This window comes from Colobus angolensis, unplaced genomic scaffold (genome assembly GCF_000951035.1).
Source record: "Colobus angolensis palliatus isolate OR3802 unplaced genomic scaffold, Cang.pa_1.0 Scaffold347, whole genome shotgun sequence".
Taxonomy (NCBI): Eukaryota; Metazoa; Chordata; class Mammalia; order Primates; family Cercopithecidae; genus Colobus; species Colobus angolensis.
In genome coordinates, this window is record NW_012116788.1 from 770,494 (window position 1) to 794,482 (window position 23,989).

The following is a 23,989-nucleotide window of genomic DNA, read 5'->3' on the forward strand; positions in this document are numbered from 1 at the left end:
AGGATGGTCTCGATCTCCTGACCTCGTGATCCGCCCGTCTCGGCCTCCCAAAGTGCTGGGATTATAGGCTTGAGCCACCGCGCCCGGCCAAATATTTTCTCTTTTTAGCTGAGCTAGTTTAATGATTGATGTTAATGAATCTTTCTAATTGAGCTATTAACATATTTAATTATATAAGCTCCTAATATGAATCCACCTATTATAACACTTGTGGAATAAGTTACTTTTCCTGTTGTTGCTGCACATTGGATGAAATGTAGACCGTATCTAATGATTTCAAATAATTTTTATAGTAAACCTTTGATCATGGCTTTAAGAGCTACTATTTAGAGGCTCTGCGAGTTCCAGGATCAAAATAATAATTTATGGTATAATTCCAAGAAAAATATTTTCTATTACTTAAATGTATTTTCTTCACCTACTTTTCTAGTTCTTATCAGAAATCCTAATTATATTTGAAAATGTAAAAGTCATGTGGAGTGAAAGCTTGTCTCACAACAGTAGATTGATCTTCCAAGTCTACATGCTAAGTATGTGTTACCTTTAATATTACTGATAGAATTTTTCCAGCAATTAATTTGTAACTAAGGCAGGTTGAACATTGCTATAGCTAAGACTGTTTATACAAAATTGATCTCTTTAATGTCTTTATCGCCTTCCCATTATTGCTTGAATGGTTTCCTATAATGGGATCACATATGCCTTTTATTTTATTATTATTATTGCATCTTGCATTTAGATAATAGCTCTGAGCTTGGAAGAAGACTACAGAGATTCAGCTTGTGCTTTATCCTTTGTGCAACATTATGGTCTTAGGAAGATTGCTTAGCTTCTTATTCGTCGTGTTAATCATAAATACAAGACAATTTTTCAGACCAAAAATCTTTCCAGGATTTTTTAGAGACATACACTTAGGTTTAAAAAATAATGAACTGGAGTGCTAGTTTCATTAACTGCAAAAAGACTGTTAACATTTCTGAAACTTATATAAGCTTGGAGGAACTCAATATATTGAAGTGGCCTATTTCATCAATTTATATTAAAGTATCTTATAATAAATATAAATTACATTGTCTTGAAGGCATTTTAATTTAAAAATTATTAACAATAATGAAATGAATGGTCACATTAAATAAAATACTAATTTAAAAGAGTGATAGAATTAAATTTGTTTTATAAAAATATATCTAATTTTTAGATAATACATAATGATAATGTGGCCATCTTATGACAATGATATACTTTTAAATTTGACTTTGTATTGTCCTTTATTTTCCTCTAGAACTTGAATATAGGTTTGCCTCTGATAGTTATAAGAAAAATGTCTCAGATTGCTGTTTTCAAAAGTATTTCCCAAATGTTCTTCGTTAAAGCCAAATAACAACCCCCCCAAAAAAACAAAATCATAGAAATGACAGCTTGATATGCTATGTATATCACTTCTTCATATCTGCAGTGACAGAGGAATAAGATTATTTATTAGTGCAGAGCATTCCTTTCTATACTTCAAGGTCAGGTATACTTTTGTAAACCAAAAATATGTTCCTTATGCTGTATCACTTTGAATTAGTAGCAATAAAATCTTCAATAAAAGAATATGTTCTCTCTTGCTTGGTCAGAAAATGATCAACTAAAAAGAAAATATCAATGTAGACAAAATACTCAAGCTAAATAGGGTGACAGAAAAGTGGCAAAAGCATCTCTAATATTTTGTCCAGATAAATCTGCATGTTTCACATTTATGATATAGATAATTTATACTTTTTAATAAAAACAGATGTATATACATTAGTAATTAACACAATTTTTTAAATGAGCCGTTTTGGAGGAGACATTCTTTGCATTATTGACAGTTATGAATCAGAATCAAATACTTATTTTATGAAATATTTTCTTTAAAAAGAATTCATTATTATCCTTTCTGCCCTCTAGGAGTCTGTCAGACCTAAATTCCTAAAACTTTAAAACAAACATATTATCACAGGTAATATGGAACCTCCTTCTCTGGAGCATGTGTTTACTCCCAGATGAGAAATTTTTTTTTAGACAAATGAGTTTTACATAATGTATACCACCTGTTTCATCATTTTGTTGACTTTTTTCTCTATATTTTTATGGCACATCTAGAGACATCCTATGAGAACCTTCTTCAAATAATACCTCCTCTTCACTGAATTCTGTTTCTACTCTTTGCTAAGCTCACACTAGACTTGTACCTTCATTTATATTGTGTTCCCCTTACCATGCCTCCTTTTCTCCAACCATGGCTCAAATTCCACCTTTACCTCGTGTACTTTATTTACCTCAGAGTAATCAAGAGAGTAAGATTAAAGCTGATGAATCTTTTCTGAGATTGGCCAACTGAGTATAGCTTTCCTTAACTTCTCTGCATTATCTGCGGCTCATTTTGGGGAAGCTGTTCACATTTCTCCATTTGAAGGGCCATAGAGTGAATAAGATTTTAATGATAGTAAAATATAATAATACATTGTGATATATTTTATAGTTCTTTCATTTTGTTTTAATGTATTTGCTTATCTGTTCTCTAATACAAATTACATTTAACTCTTTGGTGCTTATGAATATCTTCAGAAAGCAAAGAACACAGAATTCTGGCTTTTTGAGACTTTTGAATTTCCAGTTTGCTGGGTGAGACAATTATTTTATCATTTTATCCAGTTTGCAGGGTGAGACAATTATTTTATCATTTGAAAAAAGAAATGATACATGAAATACTCTAGTTATATCAATTATTGGGGTAAGGAGGAAAACAAAAATGGGAGAAACTCTATATGTTAAATATTTTAATATTGTTACAACTATAATAACAAGTATTGTTCTGAGTAGTCTTTCAATGGCAATATCAAAGTCAGTATTTGAAATTTCTGATCAGGGAGAATGAATTTACTTGTTTTTTGTAAGTTTACTCAATAATTATTTAACTGATTAAGTATAGTGGAAGATCAGAATATGTCAACACAAAATATTAAAAATCATTGAGGTTAAGGCAATTCAGAAGAAGCACATACAGTAAAGCTTTCTACCCTCCCTCTATTTGCCTAAAAGCAGGACATCAATTTCCAAAGACAAAAGGTTAGGTAGAACAAAGGTTAACCACGGAAGATAACTTTAGACATGGGCCTGGAGTTGCATTGAACAGTTTTACTAATTAGCCTTTATCTGTAATTTGTTTATTTATCTTTCCACAAGTTGCTACTCATAGAAGCTAAAGGTCCTTTTCTTTTGTCTTCACAGGACTCCAAAAATGTATTGTTCATAGTTGAAGATGATATACAAACTGTAATTCAAAGCCTCCACCTTTGAAAACTATTGCCTGCATATCCCCCATATTCATATGAAAGACACATGATAATAAACTTTTGTTTGCTTTTCTCTTGTTAATCTGCCTTTTGTTACAAGGGTCCATTCCAAGTAAGAACCCATGAGGATCGAAAAAAAAATTATTATTCTTTCCCTACCATTTGTATCCACTCAGTACTGGGAACTACATAATGTAAGGGAGGGAAAAATTGTTGCCCTCTACCCTCTTAGGTTCTTTGGCTGGGCTACAAACTAAAATGACATAAGACTGATTAAAAGGAAAGAAAACAATTTTATTGATCTACATATGTATGGGCGACCTACAAAAATATGAGACTCAAGGAAAGGCCAGATGATTTAAACTTACATAGCATCCTAAGCTATAATAAAGAATAGTGACTTGTGGCTTCTGAGCAGTAGTGAAGACAAATTATTGCAAGATGAGAGGAGGAAATGTGAATAAAGATTGTCTTTTTCTGATACCACAGAATAGAAAACTTAGGAATAAAGCTACATACCTAAAACCAATGATCTTAGATAAAGTTGATAAAAGTGAACAATGAGCAAAGGACAGCCTATTTGACAAATAGATAAATGATGCTGGGAAACCTGGCTAGCCACGTTCAGAAGAATGAAACTGGACTCCTATCTCTCATCATATACAAAAATTAACTCTAGATGGATTAAACACTTAAATGTAGTACCTGAAAGCATAAAAATCATAGAAGAAAACCTGGGGCAAACTCTTCTAGACATTGATCTAGGCAAAAAATGTATAACTAAGACTTTAGAAGCAAATGCAACAAAACAGAAATAGACAAATGAACTCAAATAAAGTAAAAAGCTTCTACATAGCAAAAGAAATAATTAACAGAGTAAACAGACAACCTAAAAATGGGAGAAAACATTTGTAAATTATGCATCTGGCAAAGGACTAATATCCATAATCTATAAGGAACTCATACAAGTAAGTAAGAAAAAATAAAATAACCCCATTAAAATGTAGTCAAAGGACATGAACAGACACTTTCAAAAGAAGACATATAAGCAGCCAGTAAACGTATGAAAAAAATGCTGCATATCACTAATCACCAGAGAAATGCAAATCAAAACCACAATGAGATACCATCTCACAGCAGTCAGAATAGCTATTATAAAAAGTCAAAAAATAAAAGATGCTGTTGAGGCTACAAAAAAGGGAAATGCTTATACACCATTGGTGGGAATGTAAATTAGTTCTGCCACTGTGGAGAGCAGTTTGCAGATTTTTCAAATAACTTAAAATGGAACTACCATTCAATCCAGAAATTCAATTACTAGATATCTACCGAAAGGAAAGTAAATAATTCTATACCAAAAAGACACAGGCACGTACTTGCTCATCTCAGCACTATTTACAATTGTAAAGACATGGAATAAAACTATGTTGGTAGAATGGATAAAGAAAATGTGGTACATACACACCGTAGAATAATACACAGCCATAAAAAGTGAAATCATGTCCTTTGCAAAAACATGGATGCAACTAGAGGTCATTATCTGAAGCAAATTAATGCAGGAACAGAAAACAACTGCCTCACGTTTTCTTATAAAGGGAGAGCTAAACACCAAGCACTCATGAACATAAAGATGGGGAAAATGGACACTGGGGACTACTAGAAGGAAGAGGGAGAGGGCGGCAAAGGCTGAAAAACTACCCATTGGGTACCATACTCACTATCTGGGTGATGGAATAATTCATACCCCAAACTTCAGCACCACATAAGATACCCATGTGACAAACCTGCATATGTACCCCCTGAATTGAAAATAAAACTTAAAATCAAAAAGAAAAGATTGACTTTTTATGCCGATTGAAGTTATCTGATGATGGAGATATCCGCCTGGTTTAGATATATTTACTAATGAAAATTTGTTTTATAGATGTAAATATCCTTTACGAAAGAGCATCTTTTCAGCACTACTCCTGTGCCTGTAATTTCTCTAAATAATCGACTCCAAAGAATCAATACGCCAGTGAAGTATATTTTTGGGTGCCATAATCTGGTACACAGTTAATGTTTTCAGATGGTGTATCTTGAACTTCAGCAATATTATAATATATAAACTACATAAATATATAAAGATAAAAATGAATAAATACAGTTGGCTGGCATATTGAAAAAAATTCTAAATTATTTTTATAAGTTTTTTCCTAGATTGCAAATTTGCAACTTTTGTCCTATAAAAGGCCTAATTCAGAAATAATTAAGTTTAACAGCACTCCACAAATGTTAACAGAAACCAGACAGTTTTTAAAATTTTTATAGATTTAGGGGTACAAGTGAAGCTGTGTTACATGGATATATTGCATAGTGGTGACTGGACTTTTCATGTACCCATACCCAAATAGTGTACATTGCACCCAGTAGGTAGTACTTTTGTCTCTCACCCCCATCCTAGTCTCCCACCTTCTGGGGTTTCCAGTGTCTATTATTCCACTGTGTTTGTGTGCCCATAGTTTAGCTCCCACTTTTGAGTGAGAACATGCAGTTTTTGACTTTCTGCTTCTTTTTATTCTTTCTTTAAGACAGAGTCTCTCTCTCTCCCTGTCTCCCAGGCTGCTGCGCAGTGATGGGATGACAGATCACTGCAACTTTGTCTTCCTAGACCCAAGCAATCCGCCCTCCTCAGCTTCCTGAATAGTTGTCACCACAGGCATAGACCACCATGCCTGGCTAATTTTTTATTACTTTTGTAGAGATGAAGGTCTCCATATGTTGCCCAGGGTGGTCTTGAACTCTTGAGCTCAAGCAATTCTCTCTCCTTAGCCTCTCAAAGTATTGAGATTATAGGTGTGAGCCATCATACCTGACCTGACTTTGTGTTTCCTGAGTCATTTTATTTAGGATAATGGCCTCCAGTTCCATCCATGTTGCCTCAAAAGAGATGGTTTCAATCTTTTGTATGGCTGTGTAGTATACTAAGGTACATGTGTGGTGTGTCAATAGAGTGATAGATAGATAGATAGATAGATAGATAGATAGATAGATACATAGATACATAGATACATAGATAGATACATAGATAGATAGATAAATAGATAGATGATAGATAGATAGATAGATAGATAGATACATAGATACATAGATAGATACATAGATAGATAGATAGATAAATAGATAGATGATAGATAGATAGATAGATAGATAGATAGATAGATAGATAGATAGATAGATAGATCATTTTTTCCTTATCCAGTCATTCATTGATGAACACTTAGGTCAACTCCATGACTTTGCCCTTATGAATAGCGCTGTGATAAATAGATGCATGAAGGTGTGCTTTTCGATATAATGATTTATTTTCCCTTAGATAGGTAACTAGTAGTTAGGATTGTAGGATTGAATGGTACTTCTAATTTTAGTACTTTGAGAAATCTCCATACTATTTTCAATGTGCTAATTTACATTTCCAACAGAAGTGTATAAGCATTTCCTTTTCTATGCATCCTGGTGAATATTTGTTGGTTTCTGACTTTTTAATTCTGACTGTGAGATAGTATCTCATCATGGTTTTAATTTGCATTTATCTGATGATTAGTGATGTTAAGAGTTTTTTCACATGTTTTTGGGTTTCCTTGAAAGCAGCCATTTTGACTCTTTGCATGAAAGTATTTCTTCAATGTTTAACAAATTCAGTATCTAAAAGTATCAGGATTTCTGAAAGGCATTATATATAACTTGAAATACATGTATAAATATAGGGCTATATAACATATATTGAATTAATTTCTCAAATTTTAAATAATTTTCAGATATGCAACATCAGGTCAAAAGTAAAAGTAAACTCCACTTTTGCAAATACATGTTCAAATTCTGAAATTCAATTATTTATTATACATATTCAAATGTATGCATTTTTGTGGTGGAAATTTTACCTTTATTACAATGGATAATGTAATGTCAAACCCAAGTATGATGGGTAGTTTTAAGAGTAATGTAGATGCTATTATTAAAATCTGCTTATATGAGGATTGTGCTACGTGTTACAACCAGCACAAACATGTTCAAACTCCAAACACCATTTCTTAAACAATACTTTGAAATTCATTTGGTAAATGGCAACTGCCAATAATAAAAGGGAGAAGTAGATTTGTAACACCTAAACTAAGAATCAGCTTATCGGGGTTCTCAGGGTCCCATAAAGCTGCAATCCATGTCAAAGTAGCTCCATTTCTTATTGGAGCTCAGAGTTTTCTTCCAATCTCATGTGGTTGTTGAGATAATTCAGTGTCCCATTATTTGGCTGGCAGTCTACTGAGCATGATTCTTAAGTTCTATATGCTACTCACTGTGCCTTCTCACAACTCAATCTTAGGGATGGTGGTTCAGTTCTCCTGCCTCAGCTTTCTGAGTAGCTGGAACTACAGGGGTGCACCACCTTATACAACGTATTAAATAATTTTGTGCACAAAACAGAATTTTGGTTGTGTTTTGACTGTGATCCATTGCATGAGTTCAGGTGTGGAATTTTCCACTTGTGGCATTATGCCAGCATGAAAAACTTCCTGATTTTGGAACATTTCAGATTTAAGATTTTAGGATTAGGGATGCTCAACCTATACCTTCTTTTCCGAGTTGTGAGGATTAAATGAGTTATTACATGTTAAGCATATAGAACATACAGCAATTATGAATATTTCCTATTATCATCACCCCGGTTATTTTTGATGATCATTCATGTATAGTCAATTAATTAGAAAATCCCAGTACAAAAAAGATAATACAACTTTGGGAAAATATCAAGCAGCTAAAACATTCCCCATAAGACATATTTTTTAAATAAATTTGATAAAATACTTTTTTTTTTTTACTGAGTTATAAGTAGCAGTTGTAGAAAATTACTCATTTGACTACCTAATATCCACTGTCACTCATATTCCTTGTTAGGTAAACTTTGATTTTATATGGAGCACCAATGTGATAAGCTCCAGGAAATGCATACAAATTGTTTTATGTCATTCATAATCCTATTGCTTGCTTCTTCAGTATCTCTTGCTGCTGGAATGCCCACAGGACTCAGTTTAGGCAAAAAGTCTTATACAGAACTTACCCAAGAGGTTTTAGGAATGTTTCTGCTTCCCTGCCAAATGATAACAATCGCTCTGACATTCATTGCTTTTTTCCCTTCCTCATGTCTGGAGATATAGCAGCCATCTTGAAGACAAGAAGAAAAATGACAACCTGCTAATGATGATAGAATAAAAATTCATAAGGAGCCTGGTTCTTTGATGATTCATTAAGTAACTGTAACAGTGCCAGCAACCAACCACCTCTCTCTATTCTTACTATAAGGGATAAATGAATGCCAATTTGCAAGACACACTTTATGTGATGGTTTCTGTTATTTTTAGGTAGGTAGAAACCAATACATCTTTTAGATGGTATGAAAGATTGACTGAATAACCTGATATTACAAAAGACAAAACAAATAACAGACCCTTCAAAAGAATGTTTTTATATGAATGAATAAGAGAATGCATGGACAGACAAATGTGTCATTCATTAAGTCATTGTTTTCTCTGACTTGTTTAAATCTACTACATGCTCTAAATTTGAACAGAGATTGCCTTTGAATAAAGTTTACAGTCTCTTATCTCATCAAATTCTCTGTTATAATAGCAATCTTGCATCTACAAGAATAAACAACCATCTCTCCCTTAAAAACAATATGCTGAAAAGAACAGAAAAGAAACTATAAAGAAAATAAAACCTCAGGGCTCTAAATCTTTATCTCATTATCTGGTATGTTCCCCCCTACAACTCACCCCCAATCCCAACCTTACCAATTCCTCAACCAGTATTTGTCATTTGAATCAACCTATTTTACTTTCTTTTAAGTACTATACCCTGTTTAAAATTATTTTGCTACTGTTACTATTTATATATTTATTTTGCCTTAGTAATTTTTCTCCCCTCCTTACAACTAAATTACAAGCTCCATCAGAGCATAGATTATGAGATGCCTATGAAAATTTTACATAAAGATCTAGAAAATATTCCACAATATTGGAGATAATAAGCAAATGAATTAAGGAATAAAGGAAATAATTATAATGATAAAGACATGTAGCCCCCAAAATATTTAAGTACCTTTTACATAACAGGCATTAATGAGTGTTCAATAATATTTAAGAAAACTTTCATATATTCTTGCTGTTGGAGCACTGCAAGCTCATTTGCATTTCAATGCAAGTTTTCTGCAGACTCAATAGAATTTGCATTGTAAATACGCAGCTATTTTTTAGGAGAATCACCATAATATTTACTAATGTCTACATTTGAAATACATAGGCACAAAGAATCTATGAAATAATTGTTCATTAAATAAAGTCTTACTTCGAGTTTGTAAAAATCCTGCTCTAATGTAAACAACACCAGGTCTCCTTAAGGTCTCCCAATGCCAAACCATCTTCAGAGAGTTTCACCATCAACTTATCAGGTTACAACTGTAGACGAAACAGCATTCTAAAGCAATGAATATAAAAGATACCTTGTATAATAGGTATTAAGAGTCTTCCAGTGTCTTTTTCCACTCATTTTTCTATGCATGAAAATACAACCGTATACATTTTAAAAATTCAAACAAGAAGAAAGGCGACACAATGACAAGTGCCTCTCTCCCACCTCAGACTCAGCCTCTGTTCGAGTGAGAAAATAGCTAACAACAAGTCTTAAAAATTAATCTTTGATTTTTAAAACTACACACAAATAGGTACTTACCAATGTACACACATAACTTCTAACACATATGAAAGCAGATTTAACATACGTGTTCTCTGTGTGTGTGTGTGTGTGTGTGTGTATTACAAGTTATTAATTTACTTAGCAGTATATTCTGGAGATCTAGCTCACTGTTCAGGGTTCTGCTCTATGGCTCCAGGCCCTATTAATGACCATTTGCAGTGTGTCCATTAAAGCTGTAATGAGTATGTGTATGTATACATCTATGAAAATTGCAGAATGCATGACAGGGACATTTTTATAAATATTTACAAACTGTCAGCATATTTGTTATACCGAAGTAGCGTGTCAATTACGCACAAAAATCCTGTTTTCCTATAATTTCTTCAATATTATATATGAAAAAGAATTTTTATTTCCATTAAGCTGAAAAGTGAAAAATTCCATTTCATTTTCTGAATCTGCACAACTTTTAATGTGAAATAACTCAATATATGTGACTTTTGATTGACTTCCAAGACATTATAATTTTTTTCTCTGTATATTGCTGTTCATGTCCTTCCTTCCTTCCTTCCTTCCTTCCTTCCTTCCTTTCTTCCTTCCTTCCTTCCTTCCTTTCTTCCTTCCTTTCTTCCTTCCTTCCTTCCTTCCCTCCTTCCTTCATATTTTCGGAAATGTGGGATTTATCATATTGATTTGTAAGAATTATTTTAGCAAATTAGTCCTTTGTCAGAAATAATAAAAAACTGTTATCTTTTATTTTTTATTTGTTTAATGATTTTCTGTTTGTCTTTTGTCATATAGGAAACATTGCTTTTTATGTAATCAAATTTTTCCACTTAATATCTTTTGCCTATCAGGTATTCCATGTTAAGTAATTTAGGAAAAATAATACCCCGAAATTTTGATTTTTCTTTTTCTTTTCTCACTGTCATGTACAAGACCTTATTTCTGGTCAGTTGGTGGCATCTACAATACAGATAAACAGGATCTTTTGGTCTCTCATCCTCTAGATACTGAACCCATATTGATGTTTTGTCACGTATTGTGTCACCTGTCTCACCATTTCCTACCTCTGGATCCTTTTCCCTGGCCCCTCTGGAACTCAAGCCATCAGTTAATTCACTTTATCTTCAGCTGTTTTTATAAGAATTTTCTGAATTTTGTTGCTTTAAATGACACCTGAAATTCTCTGATAACCCTACTTTACTAGTATCCCTCTCAAGTTGAGACTGCTTTCTCTTATATACCATTAAGAATGAAGAAAAAATAGTTTCTTCTTGGTCCTTCTTGCCTGCTTCTAAACCATTACCCATTCCTCTTTCTCCTCCTTTCACTTTGAATCTCATGTCATTATATTGGTCTCCAAGATCCCTCTATACTGTAGTCATCTACCAACTTCTGTTTATTCTCTCATTTGTTAATAATTTTAATTCTTTCCTCTGAAACCACTTCTGTCATAGTTTCAATAGGAAGGATTATGGCCCCTAAGAAGATTTCACATCCTTGTTTCTGGTATTGTGAATGTGTTATCGTACATGCAAAAATAAACTTTGCTAATGTAACTAAGGTTAACGATTAATTGAGTTTAAGATTGATAGGAAAATTATACTGGTTTAGACAAGAGAGTCCAATAAAATCTCAAGAGCTCTTACAAGCAGAAAAGGAGGAAAAAAAAGGGAAAGCAAAGAGATTAAGGCATGAGATTGATTCAATACCATGTTGCTGGCTTTGAACATGGGTCCATGTGCAAGGAATAGAGACGAACATCTAAGAGCTGAGAATAGCCCCGGACCAATCCAATAAACAAACAGGGGTTTTATCCCTACAACTGTAAGCAACTTAACCCTGCCAACAAGATAAATGAGTTTAGAAGTAAATTATCTCTTAGAGCCACTAGATAAAAGCCCAGCCCAATCAACACCTTAATAATTGTTTTTTTGAAAAGAGAGAGAGAGAGATTTTGAACAGAAAATTCAGCAATGCTTTTCCAGACTTCTAACTTTAAAAACTGTAATATAATGAATTGGTTTTGATTTTAATCAGCAAGTGTGTGGTAATTTGTTACTCATTACTATGCAACAAATACACACTCCCTGGCAATTTCAATATACACAAAATGGATCCCTCTGGCATGCTGATCTAGCAGTCCTTGACCTTTCCTCTAGTTATCTTGATTTCCACTTCTCCTTAGACTCTTACAGTACTGGGCATACAGTAGACATTTTCATTACTACTTATTTTTATAAGTTAAGTTTAATAATCTAATTTTCAAAATGTCACTTCCTGTTTTATTAGCTTAATCCCTCTAATACCTTGACAATCACAATCCTTTGATCACATATAGCCAGCAAAGTCAAGATATCACCACCCTCCTTTTCCTGTACTTCTCCTTGCTAGTACATCTAATTTTATCCTAATATTCAAGTACTTCGATAAATAAATATAATCACTCCTTGTAAAACGCATTTAGCTTTATTATTCCCTTTTAGCTCTTTCATTCTCAACTCAACTAGAGCCCTAGTTAAATACAACTCTTCAGTTATATTTGGCTGCACCCATACACCAGAGCATATTTGGAGAAAAATGTCATAGTGATGCATCTTTCAATCTATGATCACTTGTGGTGGACTCTTCATGTTATCTACTAATTCCACTGTATTACTTACTCATGTAACTCTTACATTTATACTCTCCTAGACTAAGGTTCTCTTTTATTTTGTTTTTAAATCATAAAAATTATTCAGACTATAAATAGAAATGAAGATCCTCAAGATTCAGGAGAAAATTGAAGCCCAATTTAAAAAATCTAAAGATTACAATAAAACAATACAAAAGATGATAAAATGGCCATTAAAACAAAAAATAAAATTGATCTGATTGAGCTAAAAAACACACTATAAGAATTTCATAACACAATTGCAAGTATTAAAAGCAGAATAGACCAACCTGAAGAAAGAATCTCAGAGTTCAGAGACTGACTCTGCAAACTAACTCAATCAAACAAAAATGTTTCAAAAGGAAAAAAAAAAGAATGAGCAAACCCCCTGAGCAATATGGGATTTTTGTAAAGAGAACACATCTGTGATTAATTAGTGTTCATGAAAGAGATGAAGAGAAAGCAAGAAACTTGGAAAACATATTTTAGAATATCATCCATGAAAATTTATCCAACCCCACTAGAGCAGTGAACATTCAAATTCAAGAAATGCAGAGAATCACTAGGAAACACTACACAAGAAGACCATTCCAAAGACACATACTCATCAGAATCTCCAAGGTCAAAAAAAAAGTTAAAATGTTGAAGGCAGGTAGAGAGAAGGGTCAGGTCACATCCAACAGGAACCCCATCAGGCTACCAGCAATTGTTTCAGCAGAAACCCTATAAGCTAGAAGAGAATGAGGTGCTATATTCAGCATTCTTAAAGAAAATAATTTCCAACCAAGAATTTTACATCCAGTCAAACTAAGCTTCATAAGTGAAGGAAAAATATTAATAAGACCATTTTCAAACAAGGAAATGCTAAGGGTTATCATTACCACTAGCTATTCCTTACAGAAGGTCTTGAAGGGAGTGCTAAACATGGAAAGGAAAGACTGTTACTGGCCACTACAAAAACACACAAGTGCATAGATGAGTGACACTATAATGCAACCATACAAAAAGTTTGCATAATAACCAGCTAACAACATAAGGATAGGAACATACCCATACACATCAATTCTAACATTGAATGTAAATGCACTAATTGTCTCAATTAAAAAGCACAAAGTAAAAGTTGGATAAGAAAGGAAGACCCAACAATACGCTGTCTTCAAGCTACTATCTCAAATGCAATGACACCCATACACTCAAAGTAAAGGGATGAAGAAAAATCTACCAAGTAAGCAGAAAACAGAAAAAGGTAGGTGTTGATATTTTAATTTCAAACAAAACAGATGCTAAACCAATGAAGGTTAAAAAAAAAAAAAAAGGGCAGTACATAATGGTAATGGGCTTGATTAAACAAGAAGGCATCTCTATTCCAAATAAATATGCTCTCAACACAGGAGCACTCACATTCATTAAAAAAAAGTTCTTGGACACCTACAAAACAAAAGACAGTAATAGTGGGAAACCTCAACATTCCACTGATAATATTAGACAGATCATTAAGGGAAAAATCTAAAAAATACATTCAGGACCTGAAATCAACACTTGACCAAATGGACCTAATAGTCATTTAAAGAAGACTCTATCCCAAAACAGCAGAATATACATTCTTCACATCTGCAAATGGCACATACTCTAAAATCAACCATAAAATTGAATGTAAAACAATCCTCAGCAAATTCAAAAAAATAATATTATACCAACCACACTCTTGGATAGCAACATGATAAAAATAGAAATCAATACTAAGAAAATCACTCTAAATCATATAATTACATGGAAATTAAATGACATGCTTCTGAATTACTATTGGGCAAATAATAAAATTAGAAGCAATTTTTTTTTTTTTTTTTTTTTTTTGAGACGGAGTCTCGCTCTGTTGCCCAGGCTGGAGTGCAGTGGCCGGATCTCAGCTCACTGCAAGCTCCACCTCCCGGGTTGACGCCATTCTCCTGCCTCAGCCTCCTGAGTGGCTGGGACTACAGGCGCACGCCACCTCGCCCGGCTAGTTTTTTGTATTTTTTAGTAGAGACGGGGTTTCACCGTGTTAGCCAGGATGGTCTCGATCTGCTGACCTCGTGATCCGCCCGTCTCGGCCTCCCAAAGTGCTGGGATTACAGGCTTGAGCCACCGCGCCCGGCCAGAAGCAATTTTTTTTTAAAAAATGAAATTAATGAGAATAAAAATATAACATACTAAAATATCTGGCACACAGCTAAGGGAGGATTAAGAGGTCAGTTTGGAGCATTAAACACCCACAACAAAAAGTTAGAAAGATATCAAATTAACAACTTAACATCACAACTAAAGGAGCTAGAGGAACAAGAGAAAACCAACACCAAAGCCAGCGGAAGACAAGAAGTAACTGAATCAAACGTGAATTGAAGGAAATGGAGAAGCAAAAAAAAAAAAAAAAAAAAAAAAAAAAAAAAAAAAAAAAAAACTCAGGAGTCTGTTTTTTGGAAAAAATGAATAAGACAGATTACTGGCTAGACCAAAAAAGAAAATAAGAGAGAAGATCAAAATAAATACAATCACAAATATCACAAATGACAAAAGGACATTAATACTGACCCCAAAGAAATACAAAAAGCCCTCAGTGGTTATTATGAATACCTCTAAGCACACAAGATAGAAAACCTAGAAGAAATAGATAAATTCCTGGAAACATAACACCCTCTCAAGACTGAACCAGGAAGAAATTTAACTCCTGAACAGACGAACAATAAATTGCAAAACTGAACCAGTAATAAAAATTCTACCAACCAAAAAGTCCCAGAACCAGACAGATTCACAGCTAATTATACCAGATGTATAAAGAAGAGCTGGTACCATTTCTACTGAAACTATTCTATAATATCAAGGAGGAGAGACTCTTCCCTAACTCATTCTGTGAGGCAAGCATCATTGTGATTTGAAAACTTGGCAGAGACACAACAATAAAAGAAAACTTCAGGCCAATATTTTTGATGAACAAAGATGCAAAAGTCCTCAATATGACTCTAGCAAACCAAATTCAACAGCAAATCAAAAAGCTGATTTACCATGATCAAATAGGCTTTATCCCTGGCATGCAACGTTGGTTCAACATATGCAAATCAATAAATGTGATTCATCATATAAACAGAAATAAAAACTAAAGACTCATGGTCATCTCAGTACATGCAGAAAAGGCTTGCAATAAAACTCAATATCCTTCACATTAAAAATCCCCAACAAACTGGGCAAGAAGGAACACACTTCAAAGTAATAAGAACCATATATGACAAATCCACAGTCAATATCATATTGAATGGGCAAAATCTGTAAGCATTCCCTTTGAAAACTGGCACAAGTATGCCCTTTCTCACCACTTCTATTCAACATAGTAGTCAAAGTCTTGGCCAGGCCAATCAGGCAAGAGAAAAAAATAAAAGGATTCAAATTAGAAGAGAGGAAGTCAAATTATCCCTGTTTGTAGATGATATGATTTTATGTTTAGAAAACCTTATAATCTCTGCCCCAAACTCCTTGATTTGATAAATAACTTCAGGAAAGTTTCAGGATAAAAAAATCAATGTAGACAATCAGTAGCATTACTATTCACTAAAACATCCAAGTTGAGAGCCAAGTCAGGAATGCAATCCCATTCATAACTGCCACAAAAAGAATAAATAGGAATACAGCTAACAAGGGAGTTGAAAGGTCTCTACAATGAGAAGTACAAAACTCTGCTTAAAGAAATCAGAGATGACACAAGCAAATGGAAAAACATTCCTGCTCATGGGTATAAAGAATCAATATTGTTAAAATAGCCATACTTCTGAAAGTAATTTATAGATTCGATGCTATTCCTATCAAACTACCAATGACATTATTCACAGAATTAGAAAAACTATTTTAAAATTCATAGGGAATAAAAATAGAGCCTGAAGAGATAAATTAATCCTAAGCAAAAAGAACAAAGCTAGAGGTATCACATTACCTGACTTCAAAGTATACCACAGGGCTACAGTAATCAAAAGGGTATGGTACTGGTACAAAAGAAGACATATAGACTCATGGAACAGAATAGAAACCCAAGAAATAATGCCACACACTTAAAACCATCTGATCTTAAACAAAGTCAACAATAACAAGTAATGGAAAAATGATTCTCTATTCAATTAATATCACTGAGATATACTTACCTTTGTGTAATATGCAGAAGATTGAAACTGGGCGCCCTTTCTTACACCATACATAAAAATCAACTCACAATAGATTAAATACTTAAATGTAAAAACCTAAAAATATTAAAACCTTGGATGTTATCCTAGGAAATACCATTCTGGACTTAGGAAAGGACAAAGATTTTATGATGAAAATAACAAAAGCAATTGCAACAAAAATGAAAATTGACAATGGGACCTAATTAAACTGAAGAGCTTCTGTATACCAAAAGAAACTACTAGCAAAGTAAACAGACATCCTACAGAATAAGAGAAAATATTTGCAAATCATGCATCTGACAAAGGTCTAATATCCATTATCTATAAGCAATTTAAATGAATTTACAAGCCAAAAGCCAAACTCCATTAAAAAGTAGATAAAGGACACGAATAGACACTCTCAAAAGAAGACATACATACAGCAAACAATTGTACAAAAACTGCTCAATATAGGCCAAGCACGGTGGCTCACGCCTGTAATCCCAGCACTTTGCAAGGCTGAGGCAAGCAGATCACAAGGTCAGGAGATCGAGACCATCCTGGCTAACACAGTGAAACCCCATCTCTATTGAAAATACAAAAAAAAAATATTAGCCGGGCGTGGTTGTGGGCACCTGTAGTCCCAGCTACTCCAGAGGCTGAGGCAGGAGAATGGCGTGAACCCAAGAGGCGGACCTTGCAGTGAGCCGAGATTGTACCACTGCACTCCAGCCTGGGCAACAAAGCAAGACTCTGTCTAAAAAAAAAAAAAAAAAAAAAAATGCTCAATATAACTAATCTTTGGAGGAATGCAAATCAAAATCACACTGAGTTACTATCTCACACCAATCTGAATGGCTATAATTAAAAAGTCAAAAAATGACATATGCTGGCAAGATTGTGAAGAAAAGGGAATGTGTATACACTGCTAGTGGGAATGCAAATTAGTTGAGTATTCCAGTGTGATAATTCTGCAAAGAACTTAAAGACAGAATTAACATTTGACCCAGCAATCCTATTTTTGGACATATACCCATAGGAATATAAATCATTCCACCATAAAGACATGTGCATTTATATGCTCATTGCAGCACTATCCCCAGTAGTGAAGACATGGATTCAACTTCAGTGCCCATCATGGTAGACCAGATACAGATAACGCAGTATATATACACCATGAAATACTATGCAGCCATAAAAAAGAATGAGATCATGCCTTTTCTAGCAACATGGATGGAGCAGGTGGTCATTATCCTAAGTAAACTAATATAGGAACAGAAAACCAAATACCATGTGTTCTCACTTATAAGTGGGGGTTAAATAGTGATAACACATAAAGAGCTAATAAACAGAATCTATAAGGAACTTAAACAAATTTACAAGCAAAAAAAGAAAAAAAATTAAAGAGGAGAACAAAAAGAACAAAAGGGATTACTTGAAGTCAGAAAGTGGAGGAAGGGAGCAAATGAAAAAGCTACCTTTTGGGTACTATGCTATTTATTTATTTATGTATTTAGAGATGGAGTCTCACCCCGTCACCCAGGCTGGAGTGCAATGGCATAGTCTTGGCTCACTGCAACCTCTGCCTCCCGGGTTTAAGCAATTCTCCCATTTCAGCCTCCTGAGTAGCTGGGACTACAGGCATGTGCCATTATACCCGGCTAAATTTTTTGTATTTTTAGTAGAGATGGGGTTTCACCATATTGGCCAGGCTACTCTCAAACTCCTGATCTCATAATCTGACTGCCTCAGCCTCCCAAAGTGGTGGGATTACAGGCGTGAGCCACCACGCCTAGCTGTACCATGCTTATTACCTAGGTGATGAAATAATCTGCACACCAAACCCCCAAGACATGCCATTTACCTGTGAAACAAACCTGCACAATCACTCTTGAACCTAAAACAAAAGTTTAAAAAGTAAAAAAAGACTCTAATCAATTAAAAAAACAACAAAATACTCTCCTATTCAAATATTTTTAAGATTGTATCTAAAATTATAATCGCAATTTTAAATAAGCTTATACATTTTTAATAAGAAAAAAATTAAATAATTTTTATTATCTTAAACATTTATAGGAATCCTTTAAATTCTTCCCTTTATGTATTTTAAAGGAAAATAACAAACAATTGAATGAATGATTGATAGTATTTGGAATAAATATTTCAAATACAATTTGATTATAGATGTTAAATATTTCATTGAATGAAGCACAAAAACATGGAAAGAGAACATGTAATGTTTTACCTGTTGATTTTACCAAATATATCCAATTTAATGCCCTCGCCCCAAAAATTTGGCAGTCTCACAAAACACTTCTCTTATATGTAGGAATTGAGTGCTGCTCATCTATCTTGTCTTGTTCGTTCTAAATTCAGCTGATATCCCCATAGACCAAAATATTCCCATTTCTAATAATGTTAAATTTCATACTTTTTTTCTCAAACAACCAAAACCTTCTCTCCCTGCCTCACTTCCACTTCATCATTTAAATAAGTGGCACTTCCTTCTTTGTAGCTTCGCAAATCAAAATCCTTGGAGTCATCCTCGCCTCCTTTTCCTCACACTTTGCATTAAAGTCATTAGCAAATCTAACTTTAAAAATATGTACAGAATTAGATTATGTCCCAGTCACTCTGCTGCTATAACTCTTGGTTAAGAGTTTTGCCTAGACTTTTGCAAAGCCTTCATTGTGGTCTCCAACCTCCTCCATCTTCACCTTCAGTTTATTTTTAGCCTGCAGTTTATTCTTAACTTAGCAGCCAGAGTAAACCATTAAGATATCAGTCAAATCATGTCACTTCTCTGTTCAGACCTCTCCAGTAACTCCCCATCTCAGTGAGTATTGAGGCAAAATCTTCTTTTATGACTAATAAATTAGGCTCAGTTGATTTGTAATCCCCTACCTTCACCTCTATTTTCATTTGTCTCTTCTCTTGTAATCATATCCCCTTTCTCACTCTACTCTAAGCTCAAGGTCGTATTTTCTCTCTCTCAGTTACCAAATCACAATCTAGCCTGGCAGCTTGAAGCCTTTGCATGTCCCTTTTTATCTGCTTGAACTACCCACCTCCCCAGATACCCACAAGGCTTCAACCTTCAAGTTATTGAGTTATCTAACTACAGATCTTATTCAAATAATACTGCATGAGTGTATTAAATATAGTAATATTTTAATATTAGGTAAAACTATCCTTCTCATTATCCTTCTTTTACATAATCATGCATATTCAGTTTTGCTTATGAATTTTAGGATACTGTTGCTACTTTCATATATATCTTGTAGAGTCTGAAGTTTAATTGGTACATTTTTTAAATGATGCCTTCCAATAAAAGAGTAAGACTTTTATTTCCATGTGTTTACATAGTTGATATGGTTTGAATCTTTGTCCCCACCCAAATCTCATGTTCAATTGTAATCCTCAATGCTAGAGGCATGGCTAGGTGGGAGGTGATTTGATTATGGGGGCGGTTCCTAATGGTTTAGCACCATCACCCTAGTGCTGCTCTCATGGTAGAGTTCTCATGAGATCTGGTTGTTTAAAAGCATACGGCACCTCCCCCAACACTCTTTCTTCCTGCTCCTACCATGTACGTCATGTCTGATTCTCCTTCGCCTTCTGCCATGATTGAAAGTCTCTTGAGGCCTCCCCATAAGTCACTATGCTTGTGATACAGCCTGTAGAAGTGTGAGCCAATTAAACCCCTTTTCTTTTTAAATTACCCAGTCTCAGGTATGTCTTTATAGCAGTGTGAGAACATACTAATAGAGAACATTGGTAATGAGGAGTGGGGCATTGATAAAAAGATACCTGGAAATGTATAAACAGCTTTGGAACTGGGTAATGTAGAAGTTGAAACAGTTTGGAGGACTCAGAAAAAGACAGGAAGGTAATGGAAAGTTTGGAACTTCCTTGAGACTTGTTGAATGGTTGTGACCAAAATGATGGTAGTGATATGGACAGTGAAATCTAGACTGAAGAGGTCTCAGATGGAAATGAGAAACTTACTGGGAACTTGAGTTAAGGTCACTCTTGCTAAACTGCCATTCAGTAAGGTTTTAAAAGTTTTCTTCATATTGGGTTTATTGATACCTTGTTCACTTTATTCTAGATGTGTTACCTTCACAGTTGTTTCCGTAAACAGGCATATTTCTCCTATTGTATATAGTCTGGCCAATAATAATTTATAGGCACAAAACCTTTTATGGTTGGCTTCATTTTAGTTCAGTAGCCCATTTCCTTATGTTTTTTTTTAAATTGTACTTGTGCATTTCAAGGTTTCAAGGTAAAGAATTATGTAATCTGCCATTAATAGTATCTTCTGTTCTATATGAAGTTTAATATCTCTAATTTATTTCTCCTTTATAACTTCATTGACTAGTACTTGAAGAATAGTGTTAAAGAAAACAGTAGAAATCCTATTGAGTAATAGATTATAGTGGAAGTACCTCTTGTGTTTCACAAGTAATTTAATTGTGGCTTTGGTTGAATACACAGTTTTATTATGTTAAGAATATATATGTAATTTCTGTTTGATTAAGAGATGTATTATTACATTAGACATGAATGTAAAGTTGTATGAAGTGACTTTTCAACATCTATGAGAGGAACACACATTTTTTTCTATTTGAGTTACTAATATGTGAAATTATATAAACTCCTAATATGAATTCACCTATACATCTAGAGAGTAAGTTTAACTGATATAAGTCCTGTTTGATGTAAACCATATATTTCTGGACTGTATTTTAAATTTGATATTAGGTCTTTTTTAAGTAGGTTATTTGGGACTCTTTTTTAAATTTTCCTTTTGTTTTAATGGCTTTATAATTTTTTAGTAAATATTTTATTCAATCAATTTTATATTTTATGTCATTTTTTTGCAGAGTAGGATATTTATAAACTGTTTTAGTACATCTAAAGATTAATCTCATAATTTTCAATAAATTATGTAAACTTTTTTCAAGTTTGAACAAATACTTCAGAAATGATTTTCAGTTATGAATTATTTTTCATGTAAATGTTTAGTGAAAGCCCCCAGTGAAGATGCTTCTTAATAAGGTAGAAACATGATAAATTCTCTGGTTTCAGGTAGCTTCCTCCTTGATCAATGCAGTGCTTACAAATCAAGTCAAGCACAAGGGGTTTAAGGTAAAAAGAATAAAGGCAAGTAATGGAATCAGAAACATTAATTCTCCTGACCAAGTCTGATCTTTTATAACCACTGCTGTGGGGCCTATTATCTCCAGGAGCAATAGCATGGTATGGGTGACCATATTGTGAGCCCAGTCAGGTATTTTGATATTAAATGGGTTATAGTTGAGCCTTCTAACACAAAGTAGTTAGTTTCTTGTCCTCATTGAAATATACACTTACTCAGGACTTGGAGTTGCATGTTCTTATTCATTATGCATCTGTATGCACTATCATCTCTTGACTTAATGAATGTTCTGATATTCTACTCAGCATTGCTTCTTTTTTGGACACTTCCTTTACACAGAATGAGAAAGTGTTATGGGCTGATGAAAATCAGTTACAACTATTGACAACATGTGGCACATACTCTGAACCTACAATGTATATGTGGTACTATATTTTCAACAAATTTATACCCAAATTTATGAAACAAGAAGTCAACGCATCTCATTACTTAAGCCTAATGATTCATTCATTAAAAAAAAAAATTCTCCCTATAATCCTGAGTCCTGTAGTCTTAGGTGCTTATACCACATAAGACAGGAACACTACTATTTAAAAAGGGAAAAATATATGTGCATATAAAATAATTAAGTATTACTTGTCTTTTTCACATATATTACTGTGTATGAAGAGTGTTCATAGGGGTTGACATTTCAATTTAATACAAAAACTGAAAAATGTTAATAGTGGACCAAATCTGAACTGTGAGACAAATGGATATCATCCAGAAATTTTGATCTTGGAGACATCCTCAAAAAATATTGAAAAATTAAATTGGCTCACACTAGAAAAGGCGTCAGCACACTTTGGACAGTCTGAAGGAAAGTTGCATTGTTAGATGAGAGGTTTTCTCTTTTTAAAAGTAAAATAATGAAGGCAAACATGTCTGCATGTTTTAAAAACTAATTGATGTGTGTACTCAGAGCAAAATGTTTACATGTAATAGAAATGCATTGTTATGTGTTTACTCAGCATCCAATCTTCTTCACCTATGAAATTCCATTGATGCTTATGATTAATGATAGGCAGGAAGTCAAGAAGGCAAATGCTTTCTTTATCTCCCTCCAGGGTTCTAGGACGTAGAAACATGAATTAGACTTTGTCACTCAAGACTGAACTTGGGAAAATGATGCATAGCCAGATATTAGTCATGATAGGAACAAAAGAGTCAACCGTTGAGCAGTGAAAGGGATTTCTTACAGGTATGCTGCCATGGAGGCAGCAACAGTAGCACTTTAACTAGTTGTTTCTTGCCTACAAACCCCAACTCTGGCTCATTCTCCTTATCTACACTGGTTCCTTTAGCATCCTCAGAGATTCTCCAAGCTACTGTAATCCTTCCAATCAATTATGTTATATAACAAAGAATTCTGACTGATAAAACTGATATGAAGTGCTCTGGGGGTCACATTCATTATAGCTCACAACTAAGAGAAATAGAAGCAGAAAACAAAACAAAACAAAAACCAGTGTTTGAATTCAAAGTAATGATCACTACAATGACAAATACCTATCCCAGTATTTAAGAAGTGGTGGCATTTCAAGGCGTATTTTAAGAGAAGGGAGAGTTATATAACATAGAAAAAGTAAAAGTAAACAATACTGTTGCATTTCTTAAAAATCATAAAATAACAGAATTTAGAGATAAATAATAAGTTATGAAATAAAAATGAATAGGTTAAACTCTTGGATTAAATTGTAATTATTTATTTACTGGTCAAAAATGGAGAACATTAAAAATTATAAGGCCAACAGGGAAGAAACAAATTTAAAGTAAAGAGATAATCTAAACAAAAACAGCTCTTTTACAGACTACATTCTTTGATTATAACCAATAAAACTAGAAATAAAATGTTTTTAAAACTTTAATATTTAGATATTTGTATTTTTCCTAAATAACTCCTACATCAAAATAAAAATAA